Below are 12,544 nucleotides of genomic sequence, written 5' to 3' on the forward strand. Positions count from 1 at the left end.
CATACTGGAGTAGTTTGGGCCCTCATCCAATATGACTGGTGTCTTTATTAAAAGGAGATATTTGGACACAGACTCACAGGGAGGATACCATGTGGAGATTGGAGTTATGTTGCCAGAAGCTAAGGAACTACCAGAAACTAGGGGAGAGACCTGGAATAGATCCTTCCATAACCCCGTCAGAGTGAGCATGGCCCTGCAGTCACCTTGACCTTGGACCTCTGACCTCCAGAACTGCGAGACAATAGCTTTCCATTGTTTAAGCCACTCCTTTCGTGGTACTTACTTATAAAAGCTCTAGCAAACTAATTCAACCACCGGTAACTCTTGGACTGTCTTATGGGTGTCAACTCAGGCTAATGGGTGGCTAATCTTGCTGCCGTTATGGGCAAACTCTTCCTAATTTTACTCCTGAAAAGAAACTTTATCTTAAAGTTTTGGGGTAACCTATCATCCATAAGTACTAATCACAATATTATATTATGAACAAACTTTTTATATAACATGTATTTAATTTTTGGCTTTATTTATTATAAGGTAGACTCCTAAATTCCCTTAAGGAAACCTGCTTTAGTACGCAGTTGGCTTGTTTTGAGAATTGACATAGGAAATAGTCAATAAAAAAGCCCTTCTGCGTTTGATAAGTACATTTGAGGATATTGTTTATGATGTTACTCAAGGACCCTGAGCCAAAGTCCCCGTGACACGTGACAAAATCTTCTCAAAGCTCAGAGCCAACAATCAGTTTGGGTTTTGGTCTACATTGACAGAGAGGTGGAATATCAGGCTTCCCATTTTTCTCACAATGCTAGGAAGTTTGGGGTATGTCATTACTATCACGTTTCTCAGCCAAGAGTTCTTGGGAGCTTTTTTCCTCCTTTCCTTTCTTTACATTTTGTTCTTCTCTTTTGCTTCATCAATGTTGGTGCGACAGTGAGATACCTCACATCTCTTTTGAAAGCAAGCAAGGTCTGAATCAACATATTGAAATGAACATAAAAGACCCAAAGCAAGAACGTTTTGGGAGATGGGAGGGAGGGATAATTATAACAGAAGCCTTGTCTTTAACAAACAAACAAACAGACAGACAAACTCAAAATAAGTATAATCCCTGGCCACCTGACATGTGTTTCAGGCATGTGGGGGAAGGTGGGATAAATTTAAAAAGGCAGAGACATTCCCCTTAACTGATTAAGAGCTGAGAGTGGGTACAGGAGCACGTTAGCCTGCATCTTCTCTACAATTGTTTCACGTCTCTGCTACATGGGGAAGCAGACAGTTCTGCAGGAACCCAAGCTAGTCATGTTACATCACTCCTTTCTGCATCTGTAGTCAATACGGGACTACTCCAGGCGCTTTGCAGATGACTCAGTTTCACTTCCAGCTTCTTGATTAACATCATGTGTTGCTCCCATCTGGGACTATTCATGGGTTCCTATGTGGAGTGGGGTCACAGGGTGACCGAGTCTCCCTCCTGTTGCTGTGGAATTCCTCCAGTGGGAGCAGAGAAAGGGGGTTATTGAAGGGCCCAACTCCATCTGCTGGACTCTCCATTCTGCACCTAGTGTTCCTGCCTTTGGTAGGAGCCCTCTTTTTACAAACACAGGGACAAGGAAATCACAGGTCCTGGAGTAAAAGATGGTAAGCAATGATACTTCTTGTTTGCTGAACTCTCCCTCACCTGGATAGGGGGCATTTGTGGCAGATGAAAGATTTGAGGCACAAGAGGAACAGAGATCATCCAAGGTTTCAAAGGCTGTCAAGACAAATCAGTCACAGAGTATACCTACAAGGGTCTTCAAGAAGCTCATGGAAAATGCTTATTATGAAAAAACTATGCGTGGATTTCAAAAACTTTTTGCACCAAAATAAATTCTTACTGACTTGTTATAACATGTCTGAAAAGGATCTAGTTTGAGGCACTTAGAAGAATAAGACATCAGTTTGAAAACAGCCCGTTTCACAGCAACATGAATTCTGCCAACATTGAAGCAAGAACAAACATCAAATTTATGGTAAAACTTGGGTGAATTCATTGATGCCTTAAATAAAGTTTATGGGGACAATGCCCCAAAGAAGTCAGCAGTTTACAAATGAATAATCTGTTTTAAAAATGGACAAGAGGATGTTGAAGATGGTGCCTGCAGCGGCAGACCATCCACATCAATTTCTGATTAAAAATAAATAAATCATCTGGGCGCGGTGGCTCACGCCTGTAATCCCAGCACTTTGGGAGGCCAAGGCAGGCGGATCACAAGGTCAGGAGATTGAGACCATCCTGGCTAACACGGTGAAACCCTGTCTCTACTAAAAATACAAAAAATTAGCCAGGTGTGGTAGTGGATGCCTTTAGTCCTAGCTACTAGGGAGGCTGAGGCAGGAGAATGGTGTGAACCCGGGAGGCAGAGCTTGCAGTGAGCCTGGATCATGCTACTGCACTCCAGCCTGGGCGACAGTGTGAGACTCCATCTCAAAAATTAATTAATTAATTAATTAAAATAAATGGATAAATAATTCTACTTTATGCCCTGATTTAAGAGGACTGATAATTAACAGCAGAAACAGTAACCAACACCATACACATCTCACTTGGTTCAGTTTACACAATTCTGACTGAAAAATTAAAGTTGAGCAAACTTTCCACTCAATGGGTGCCCAAACCACTGCACCCAGATCAGCTGAAGACAAAAGCAGAGCTTTCAATGGAAATTTTAAACATGTGGGATCAAGAACCTGAAGCATTTCATTAAATAATTGTAATAGGAGGCCAGGCATGGTGGCTCATGCCTGTAATCCCAACACTTTGGGAGGCTGAGGTGGGTGGATCACTTGAGGCCAAGAGTTCAAGACCAGCCTGGTATGCACCTGTAATCCCAGCTACTTAGGAGGCTGAGGCATGAGAATCACTTGAACCCAGGAGGTGGAACTTTTAGTGAGCTGAGATTGCACCACTGCATTCCAGCCTGGGCAACAGAATAAGACTCTATCTCAAAAAAAAAAAAAAGAAGAAGAAGAAAAGAAGAAAGGAGAAGAAGAAGAAGAAAAGAGGAAGAAGAAGAGGAAGAAGAAGAGGAGGAAGAAGAAGAAGAAGAAGAAGAAGAAGAAGGATGAGGAGGAGGAGAAAGAAGGAAGAAGAAAGAGAAGAAGAAGAAGAAGAAGAAGAAGAAGAAGAAGAAGAAGAAGAAGAAGAAGAAGAAGAAGAAGAAGAAGAAGAAGAAGAATTATTCTAACAGGAACTGAAACATGGCTTTACTGGTACCATCCTAAAGACAAAGCACAACCAAAGCAATGGCTACCAAAAGGGGGAAGTGGTCTAGCCAAAGCAAAAGCAGACTAGTCAAGAGCAGAAGTCCTGGTGACAGTTTCCTGGGATGCATGAGGCATTTTGCTGGTTGACTTTCTGGAGGGCTGAAGAATGACAGCATCTGCTTAATATGAGAGCTTTCTGAGGAAGTTACCCAAAGCTTTGTCAGAAAAACGCCTGGGAAAGCTTCATCAGAGAGTCCTTCTCCACCACAATGTTCCTGCTGCTTCTTCTCATCAGACAATGACGATTTTGTGGGAGTTTCAATGGGAAATAACTAAGCATCCACCTTACAGTCCTGATTTGGCCCCTCCTGATATTGTTTTGTTTCCTAATCTTATAAAATCTGTAAAGGGCACTCATTTTTCTTCAGGTAATAATGTAAAAAAGACTGCACTGACATGGTTAGGTTCCCAAGACCCTCTGTTCTTAGGGATGTACTAAATGGCTGGTGTTATCATTTACAAAAGTGCCTTGAGCTTGATGGAGCTCATGTTGAAAAATAAAATTTATATTTTAAATTTTTATTTTTTAACTCCATTTTTCCCACAGACTTTTTGAGGTTCCCCCATATGTTGAGCATTGGCTGAATGCCAGAGCTTGTGGCAAGCACTTTACAGATATGAATGTGCGTCATCTCTCTTCAAACTTGCGAGGCAGCTAATTTTATTATTCTCATTTTACAGATGAGTAGACTGAGGCTCAGAGAGTCTCAGTAATTTGCTGAAGAAAACACAGATGTTAAGGGAGGAACCAGGGTTTGAACCCCAGTGGCTTGGCTCCTGATCAGGGCACCTATGTGCACAGAGCCAGGAGAGTGCTAAACACTGTTTACCTTTGCTGTCAACACACCTTGCTGGTCACACAGAGGCCCCTCCAGTGGGCATCCTGGAACCTCCCCCCCGCCCCCCCCTCCCCCGCCCCGTTCTCTGTGGTCTCCTCTTGCTCTTTTCTTTCCCTGCTTCAAAGCTGAGCCCCAGGACACAGGCTCCATTCCAGAATTCCCACATCCTACTCTGGCTTTATTAGGTGTCCTAGCTTCTTCCCGGTAGCGCGTTTACATGACAAACACATCATTCTTCTGTTAATATTGACCTCTTCTCAGAGCAGAGCTCCTATGCCTTAGTAAGCTAGCAGTCTGGCACTTTATCCACTTTACTAAAGAGCCCTGTCCCCTGAGTTGAAAAGTAAATACAATGGAAAGAAAAAGAATATCCTATTATTCCATGATAATGCCCACTTGTTGAGCATTTACCACAAAGCGCAGCCTGCATGAAGTGCTTTGCCAGTGTTGTCGCCTTCATGACCTGTGATGGGAGGATGACTATTCCCATTTTACAGGTGATGACGTTGAGATGTAACAGGTGAAGTAATTTGCCTGAGGCTTCGCAGCTATTAAGTGACAGAGCTAAGACTTGAACCCAGGTGTTTGGGGGCACAGCTAAAGAAAAGCTGCTGAGTCATCTTTTAAGGGCCAGGAGGCAGTGAGGGAGGCTCCACCCCAGCTGTCATCCCTGCCTCCTGGCCTGTCCCTGGGTGGCTCTCCACGCAGGTGCCAGGCTCTCTCTCACCTGCACGCTTAGCCCTGCCCCACCTACTGCCCAGGGCTGGCTGAGGCAGCCTCTGTTCTGCTGCCCAAGCCCCTTCATTTGTGGAGACTTCATGCCATCACTCCCTGGGCCTGGGAGATGCTTGATGTCTGCCAAGAGACCAGGACTGCGCCCTGACCAATGGGCAGGTCTAAAGCCAGGAATATGTTTTGCCACCCTCCTCAGGAGTCCCACGCCGTGAGGAGAAGCCTCTTTGGCGCATTCCCTGGATCCCACCAGGCCAGGCCCAGGATGAACACAAAGCCCACAGGACTATTATCAGGCGATTCTGGCTGAGTCCCTGCCAAGACCCCCACTGATGCCTGGAGGGTTTTTAAAGCTGCCGCCCCCAACTTCTGTGTTCAAGAGTGGTTGTAGGAGTGGGGAGGAACCCCACTCAGGCATCCGAAGGTCCAGACTAGCTCTAGGAGCAGCGCAGAGGGTTTTTTGTAGGTATTTCCTGGGACCCCTGCTGAGCAGCGGCTCTTCCTCACCGGCTCAGCTGCTCTCAACACATGCACACCTAGGCTTCCCTCCTACCGAGGGGCGGGCGGGGGTCCTGTGAGCTAGAAGGCCAGTGCGCCCAGGGCAATCCCATGGTGGAGTCGAAGCTGTCAGGGCCCTCCCAGGCCCCCTGGCGTTCACATTGCAATACCTGCCAAAGGACTGCCCACCACACAGCAGGTTACCTAAAGGCCTTTCCCAGGTGGGTCAGGCAGGCCGGGAGAGCAGAGGAGCCCCACTCCCGGCAGCCTTCAGCCAAGGATAGATGGAAGCTGGAGTTTCACAATCCCAGCCTCCTCCACCTCCTGGCGAAACACTTCTGAGATGTGTGCTACAGCCCTGCTACTCAAAGTGTGGTCCAGGGACCAGCAGGACTGACTTCACTAAGAGTTTGTTAGAAATGCGGAGTCTTGGGCCCCACCCTGAGCTTCTGGATCAGAGTCTGATGTTAACAGGATCCCAGAGAGCTTCGAGTGCATGTTCAGCTTTGAGAAGCACTGCCCCATGCTGTTTCCCAAAGGTCCCAGGAGGAATAAAGTCCCCATTTTCCATAGTAGCAACCTGCTCCACATCATACCTTTTACATGCTTCCTGCTCTTTCCTATTTCTCCACCTACCCACTTTCCCCAACTCAATGCTTCCTGGGATCCCCTCCCAATTAAACTACATCGTCTCCAGGTTCATTCCTGGGGGGAACCAACGTACAATCCACGGTCTCTTTGGGACAAAGTATTGGATCTACTGCACAGCCCAGTCACCCCTTCCATACTATGCAATGCTGCACAAGTGAAATGAGGAAAATACTAGTCTTTAGTTCTCAGGGTCCCTTCAAGGATGAAATGAGACCATTCTTGTGAGGAGTTTGCACAGTGGCTGGCACATAGTAGCCCCTCTATAAATGTTAGCTGTTGTTACTCTCCTGCTTCTGCTTCCAAAGCCACCTTGGTCTCCTGTGCCCTGTGAGTATCCAAACATCCAGGTCGTGCGGGAAGAGTGACATACAGATTCAAAAAGGGCTTGAATCCAGCTGTGTCTCCAGTTGGCTGTGTGCACTTGGACCTACAATTTCACCTTTCTGAGCCTCAGTTTCCACACCTGTGAAATGGGAATATAAAGACCAACCTCACAGGCCATGGTAAAGAAGAAATTCAACAATGTATAGAAAGCACCTGACTGTGAGTTGGGTATACAAGTGGGTGCCCAGCAAACATTTGTTGAAAGGAAAGCCGGAGGGACAGAGTTCTGAGCAGTCTGCTGGAGTGGTGGCGCCTCTCCCAGCCCAGGCCGTGACCCCAACATGACTCACCACTCCTAAACCTCAAACTTGGGCCTGGCCCTCTGCCCACTGGTGCGGCCCTCAGTGTGGGTCAACCCAGTGCTGCCTTGGCCTGAGCAAACAGGAAGAGCCAACAGGCAGGAAGGTCTGGCCTGCTGCCACTCTGAATGAGGCTCAACTTCTTGCTTCATGCCCAGCCAGAAAAGACTGTTATTCCATGAGCCCAAATCCCTCACTGGGCAAGGCTAGCAAGAACCACTGGGGCACTGCTAGGTTTTGCCAGAGTATTGGGTGAGAGGTACCAGAATAAGGGATTATATTGGAAGGGAAAGTGTGTTCTTGGGGCTTCTCCCCCACCCCTAAGGAGGGAGGGAGATTCTCCTTTGAGGGTAAGTGGAGACACAGGCCTCTGCCTGGGAAGCAGATCTCAGCATCAGCACCAGCGGGGCGGGCCTCAACATCACCATGAGAAGCTGTTTTCTTGGAAGGGACTGCAAAATTAAAGGAAGACCAGCGATGTTTGTATGCTGCTTTTAATTTTGCAAAGGATTGTGTTATTTATTAGCTTTTTAAATCATCTTGTCCCCTGTTGACAAGTGAGGGGAACTGAGTCCTAGAGAGGTAAATAATTGGCTTCAATCATTTGCTAGAAGCTGAAATTTCACATCATGGATTCATAGTTCTGTGAATTCTCTACTCCAGAAAACAGACAATTTAAATGGCAGGAGAAAGAGATCCTCTGCTTTAGTGTTTAAATGTATTTTTAAAGTAAAGGAAAAGGTCTTTTATATTTGCTCAGACAGATACCATTTCTAATGCTCCATTTCTTGGTGTTTCCCTTTAGTATCATTTTTCTTCAGTGCAAAGGACTTTAATATTTCTTGTAGTGCAGGTTTGCTGGAGATGAATTCATTCAGCTTTTAGTTTGCCAGCTTTCATTTTTGAAAGATATTTCTGCTAGGTATAGAATTCTAGGTTGACAGCTTTTTTTATTTCAGGATTTTAAAGATACGTCTCTCTTGTCTTCTAACTTAACACTATTTCTGGTGAGAAATCTGCTGTGATCCTTTCTTTTGCCCCTCTGTATGTAAAGTGTACTTCCTCCCCACACCCCGACTGCTTTTAAGATTTTCTCTTTACTACTAGTTGTAGGCAAGTCAATTTCTCATGTGCCTTGGTATCATTTTCTTCCTGTTTTTTGTGCCTGGAATTCCTTAGGCTTCTTAAGCCTGAATTTATAGTTTTCTTCAAATTTGCAAAAGTTTTGGCCATTACTTCTGCAAATATTTTTTCTGTTCCTACTCATTCTTCTTCAGGGACTCCAGTTACATATACATTAGGCTGCTTGAAGTTGTTCCATAGCTCACTGTTCACTTTGCTCATTTTAGGGGGTCATTTTTCTATCTGTTTCACTTTGGATAGTTTCAATTGCCGCCTTTAAGTTTATTCGTATTTTTCTGCAATGTTTAATCTGTTGTTAATCTTATGGAGTGTATTTTTATTGCAGACATTATATTTTTCACCTCTAGTTGTTCTATTTGGTTCTTGTTTTAATGTCTTCTGTGTCTCTCTTTAGCACGCTCATGCTTTTACCCACTTTCTTGAGCATATGGAAAATAATTACAATAACTGGCTTAATGTCCTTTTCTACTAATTATAGTATCTGTGTCATGTCTGAGTCTGCTTCTGTTGATCAATTTTTCTCTTCATTTGGGGCATATTTTCCTGCTTCTTTGCATGCCTGGTAATTTTTTTTACTGAATACTAGATGCTGTATTGTTGGATGCTGGATATTTTTGTTTTCCTTCAAATATTCTTGACCTTTGTTCTGGCAGGCAGTTACATTTCTTCAATCCTTTTGAGGTTTGCTTTTGAGCTTTGTTAGGTGGCACCAGAGCAGACTTTAGGGATACATTTTTCTTGTTATTGAAACAATACTCCTCTGTATATTATGATGTTTTTCTATTCTGGCTGGTGGGAACATGAGCTATTCCTAGCCCTGAGTGAGTCTCAGGGATTATTCATCCTGCTCCTTTTTGTTGGCTTTTTTTCCGGCTCAGGTAATTTTCTCACCTGCATGCACTGGTCAGTAGCCAATCAAGGGAAACCCTCTGCAGATCTTCAGGACTTTCTCTGTGTGCAGCTCTCTCCTCTCTGCACAGTGCTCTTCTCTAAGGCATGCTGCCTTGTAAATTCTAGCTTCCTTGGCCTTCTCAAATTCTCAACTCTGTCTCCTCAACTCGGGAAGACCATCAGGCTCTCGTTGGGTTCTCCCTTCTTGTTCTGTAACCTGGAAATTACTTCCCCTGTTTCCCTTCCCCTGGGGATTACTTTCTGTATTACCTATTTTCTAATATCTGAAAAGTATTGTTTCATATGTTTCGTCTAGTTGTTTAAGGCAGGAGAGTAAATCCAATCCCTATTACTTCATCATGGCTCAAATATAAGTCCTTATACTTCTTTTAGTTAAAAAATGTTCTATTGTAGTAACATACATAAAATTTACCATTTTGATCATTTTTAAGTGTACAGTTCAGTGGCATTCATTACATTCCCTCTGCCTTAAAGTAAAAAAAAAAAAATGTGTCATTTTTCTTCTAACCATTATTAAGCACTTAGTACCAAGTGTTGAGGTAGATAGTGATTACACTCGTCTTACAGACAGGGAACATGAAGCCCAGAAGGGAACTTGCCCAAGGTCTTAGTGTTGTTGATACGGTCAGAATTTAGTCCTACTGAACCATGCTATGAACTTCATTGAGAAAGGATCCTGAAATCACACCAAATCACAGCACCTTCACTTGTCTGTAAGGACTTCCACTGCAAGGCTACTTCTCGACCTGGAGCAGACATTCCAGAAATCAGCACCCCGATTTCCTCCTTTGCAGGAGCAAATTCATCCAAATACCAGAGGAACACCAGGCTTAGGGCCAGGCCCATATCTGAGTGGCAGTCTCTGCCACCTGTGAGGCAGGACACAGCTAGCCCAGGCCTGATGCACAGATCCAGAGAGGATCTCCACCCTCACTGTGTCGTGCAGAGAAGGAGTGTGCTAGGGGTCTGTGTGCACGTGGTACTAGCGGACCCGGAGACCACAGTTCGCAGTCAGCCACTCGGAGTTAAATGTCAGCTTCATTTGCATCACTGGCTTATCTTAAATTACAATTACAAATCTTTGAAATCCCTTTTAAACTTCCTACCAGCTCCAAACAGGCACGTTAGCAGCCATTGATCCAGCACATCAGGGATTCTTCACTTGAAGGATTGGATCCCTTTTTGTCAGTGAATAAAAACAAGACTCTTGTCTCAAATATTCTGGCAGCCTCTTTGCAAAGGCGTGGGTCATTTACTCCCAGCCTCCACAAGAAAACCCTAGAAGCACATTCCTTTGTATGGTTTGAATTTGTGTCGAATGCACTTTAAGCACCCCAAGTGGGTTTGTATTAGTTATTTCTTACTAGCAACCTATCAAGCATGGAGCATTTTATTATAGATGGGATGATCAAGGCCATGGGATGCTCACTCTCTCACAGCCTCTCCCACTCACCAAATCAGGGCTTGCTCCTGGGCTGGGCTGCTCTGCCCACTGTGTAAGGAGCCCTTTTACCCTGCAGGGCTGGAGAGGGCTTCTTGGTCCTTGCTTTTCTCCTTTGTCTGGGACACGGAGCCTCATATGCACTTGAGAAAAGATAAGCAACCCTGATCACCATCCCTTTATCTTCAAATAGTTGCAGTTTTGTGATTCCCAAGCCATCTCAAAGATGTTCCTGCAGTGGTGTGGGAGGAGGTAAGTAGGCCAACTTTACCTCCCAGTATTCAGTACAGATTCAGCATAAAACTCAGCCCCAGAGAGACCCCAGACAAGAGAACAAGAGTTCGTTCTTTCGGGGTACAGTTAAAACCACTCATTTGGTAAAATGATTTTTTAAAAAAAAGATCTAGGAGGGGGCAGTTCTGGGAGACAAACTTTTCTGGGTTCATGGTTGCCTTGGTGCTTTGGTGTGGCTTGGGGAATTGGATCTGATTTTACCTGTTGGGGTGATGGAGAATCTAAGGGGCTTTGGAGCCATCATGCTGAGCAACGGCTCTTTGCTGACAGTTAGGGTGGAAGGGCTGCTGATATGACAGCCTCACCTCGAGCCAAGAAAGGAAACCAACCAGGGGACAATGGCATTCCCCGAATACTGAGCACTCAGAGTCAAGGCCAGCTCTCTGGGTGTGTGATCCGTGGATTGCAGAGGGCCCATGCTCAAAGGCACCCCTACTTGGTTGAATGCTCGACTGTTGCCATCTTGAAATTCTTCATCGCCGGGCGCGGTGGCTCAAGCCTGTAATCCCAGCACTTTGGGAGGCCGAGACGGGTGGATCACAAGGTCAGGAGATCGAGACCATCCTGGCTAACACGGTGAGACCCCATCTCTACTAAAAATACAAAAAACTAGCCGGGCGAGGTGGTGGGCGCCTGTAGTCCCAGCTACTCGGGAGGCTGAGGCAGGAGAATGGCGTAAACCCGGGAGGCGGAGCTTGCAGTGAGCTGAGATCTGGCCACTGCACTCCAGCCTGGGCGACAGAGCGAGACTCCGTCTCAAAAAAAAAAAAAAAAAAAAGAAATTCTTCATCATTTTTTACAAGAGGCCCTTGAAATTATATAGCCAGTCCTGCCTGGAACAGATCATTCATTAACTACCGCCCTCCTCTCTATATGGCAACAATATATTGTATTTTCTGTAACAATCATGAAATGAAACAAATAATAACAATGGCCAGAAATGTGGTCATTGAAAACATTCTTTATTAAACTTTGTATATAGAATATATAGGTTTAAAGATTTTAAAAATAAATTAATGGTTATGGGACACATAAAAAAAGCTCAACTATATAGTCAACAGCTGTTTATAGTCTCATTGGCTTAGTCTGTTTGGAATTGCTATGACAAAATACCATAGACTAGGGCTGAGCGCGGTGGCTCAAGCCTGTAATCCCAGCACTTTGGGAGGCGAAGGCAGGCAGATCACCTGAGGTCAGGAGTTCGAGACCAGCCTGACCAATGTGGCAAAACTCCGTCTCTATTAAAAATACAAAAAAAAAATTAGCTGGGCATGGTGGTGCGTGCCTGTAATCCCTGCTACTTGGGAGGCTGAGGCAAGAGAATCGCTTGAACGCAGGAGGCAGAGGTTGCAGTGAGCCAAGATCATGCCACTGGATTCCAGCCTGGGCAACACACCAGGACTCCGTCTCAAAGAAACAAAAAACAAAAACAAAGAAAAAACCAAAGGATTCGTTATGAAGAACAGATATTTATTTCTGAAGGTCTGGAGGCTGGGAATACCAAAATCAAAGTGCTGGCAAATTTGGTGTCTGATGAGGGCCTTCTTCATCACTCAAAGAGGCTGTCTTCCCACTGTGTCCTCACCAATGGAAGGTCAAGGCAGCTCTCTGGGGTTTCTCTAATAAGGGCACCAGTCCCCCACGAGGGCTCCAGTCTCCTGACCTAATCACCTCCCAAAGGCTCCACCTCCTAATACCATCACCTTGGGAGTAAGAATCTCAACATATGAATTTTAGGGAGACTTTCAGATCATGGTAGTGATATAATAGTATTTCATGAAAATAATTATTCAGTAATTAATAACCGTTCAGTGATCATTTTCTTGACTAGTTCTTTAGTCTTTATCAATCATTTTAAAAGAAGAACAAATTTCAACCTTAGAGATCATATATCTGTTTTTTTGAGACAGAGTCTCACTCTGTTGCCCAAGCCAAAGTGCAGTGGCACAATCTCAGCTTGCTGCAATCTCCACCTCCTGGGTTCAAGCGATTCTCCTGCCTCAGCCTCCTGAGTAACTCATGCCTGGCTAATTTTTGCATTTTTA

Source organism: Macaca nemestrina, chromosome 7, assembly GCF_043159975.1.
Source record: "Macaca nemestrina isolate mMacNem1 chromosome 7, mMacNem.hap1, whole genome shotgun sequence".
In the NCBI taxonomy this organism is placed as follows: Eukaryota; Metazoa; Chordata; class Mammalia; order Primates; family Cercopithecidae; genus Macaca; species Macaca nemestrina.